Raw genomic sequence first — 2,217 nt, forward strand, 5'->3', positions numbered from 1 at the left:
TAGGAAAAACAATGATGTAGAACAGCCAAAACAATCTTGTAAAAGAAGAACAGAGACAATTTAAGACTACTTGATTTCAAAGGTTACCAAAAAACTATAGTAATCAAGAAAAGTTGGAACTGGCATAAGTAGACAAATAGATTGGGAACAGCATAGAATCCAGAATAGATCCATACACATATCAGTTGACTTTTGACCAAGTCAATCCAATAGGGAAAGGAAAGTCTCTTCAACAATACTTAGAACAATCGTATATCCACATGGGAAAAATCAAACTTCAACCACTACCTCAGTTCTACCAAAAAAAGGAAAGTTCAAAATTGATTATAGACCTAAATTTAAAAGCTAAAACTACGAAACTTTTAGAAGAAAACATGGAATATATTTGTGACTTTGGACTAGGAAAAAATTTCTCAAGACACAAAAAGCGCTAACCATAAAATTAAAAATTGACAAATTGGACTTTTGTTCATCAAAGATATTATGAAACTCAATATAGCTTGCCTATTACTTGTATTCAGTATATATAAGAAATTTTTAATAATAAATGACAAACCAATAAAGAAAGAAAGAAAGTCAAGTTGCTCAGTTGTGTCCGACTCTTTGTGACCCCATGGACTGTAGCCTACCAGGCTCCTCCATCCACGGGATTCTCCAGGCAAGAATATTGGAGTGGGTTGCCATTTCCTTCTCCAGGGGATCTTCCTGACCCAGGGATCAAACTGAGGTCTCCCACATTGCAGACAGACACTTTACCCTCTGAGCCACCAGGGAAGCCCAACCAATAAAAACTGGCATACACTAAATAGTCACTTCATAAAGAAAGATATACAAATAATCAATAAATGCATTAAAAAGTACTCAATATCTTAAGCATGTGTAAACACAAGTTAAAAATTACAAAGTGCTACAACTACACACCTCATAGAATAGCTTAAGTGAAAAAAGGCTGACAATAGCAAATGTTGGCAAGAATGTGGAGCAACTAAAATGCTCCTACGTTGCTGGAGGGACTGTAAAATGGTACAACCATGCAGAAAAACTCTTTGATAGCTTCATAAAAGGTTAAAAACGTATCCACTCTATGACCTGGCAATCCCAGCCTTAGGTATTTATCCCAGAGAAATGAAGACATGTGCCCATTTTTCTTATACAAGAGATGTTTATAGCAGTTGTATTCATAATGGCTTCAAACCATAGCCAATCCAAGTAAATGAATAAACAAGAAAGTGGTATCTCTGTAAAATGGAATACGACTTAGCAAGCACAAAGAACAAATGACTAATCCACCAACAACGTGGAAGAAGCTCAAAAACATTATGCTGAGCAAGAGAAAACAGACATAAAAGAATACATACTGTTAAACTCAATTTATATGACGTTCAGGCAAAAACTCATCAATAGTGTTAAAATTCAGAAAACTGGTTGCCTCTGGAGGGTGGAATTGATTGGGCAGAGTCCTGAGGGAACTTTCTGGGAATGATGGAAATGTTCTATGTCTTGATTCAGGTGGTGTTTACCTGGGTATATACACACTCATCCAATCACACTTAAGATTTATACATCTCACTCTATCTAAAATCAGCTTTAATTTTAAAAGTTGAAAAACTTGCGATGAGATCCATGAAAGGAGGGCAAAGAGAGCACCAAAAATGTCTAGGGAAAGGTGTGAGGAGGGGAGGCTTCAGGGAGGAGGTGGCATTTGCACTGAGCCTTAAAGAATCTGAATAGGAGTATTGTGAGAACCAGACAAGATGCCAGAGATGAAAGAACTTGCGGCTGCTGCTGCTGCTAAGTTGCTTCAGTCGTGTCCGACTCTGTGCGATCCCATAGACGGCAGCCCACCAGGCTCCCGCGTCCCTGGGATTCTCCAGGCAAGAACACTGGAGTGGGTTGCCATTTCCTCCTCCAATGCATGAAAGTGAAAAGTGAAAGTGAAGTCACTCAGTCATGTCCGACTTGTAGCAACCCCATGGACTGCAGCCCACCAGGCTCCTCTGTCCATGGGATTTTCCAGGCAAGAGTACTGGAGTGGGGTGCCATTGCCTTCTCCATGAAGGAACTTAGGGAACTGCTAAATATGAAGGATTGTTCAACTCAATCACTGATGCTTCCTCTGAGCAAAAGAAAGACCACAATAAGCATTCACAGGTGAGGGTGGGGGTGACCACATGGAGCTCCAGGATACTGGAGAGGGATGGATCAGGCCAGGTCCTG

Source organism: Bubalus kerabau, chromosome 6 (assembly GCF_029407905.1).
Source record: "Bubalus kerabau isolate K-KA32 ecotype Philippines breed swamp buffalo chromosome 6, PCC_UOA_SB_1v2, whole genome shotgun sequence".
Taxonomy (NCBI): domain Eukaryota; kingdom Metazoa; phylum Chordata; class Mammalia; order Artiodactyla; family Bovidae; genus Bubalus; species Bubalus kerabau.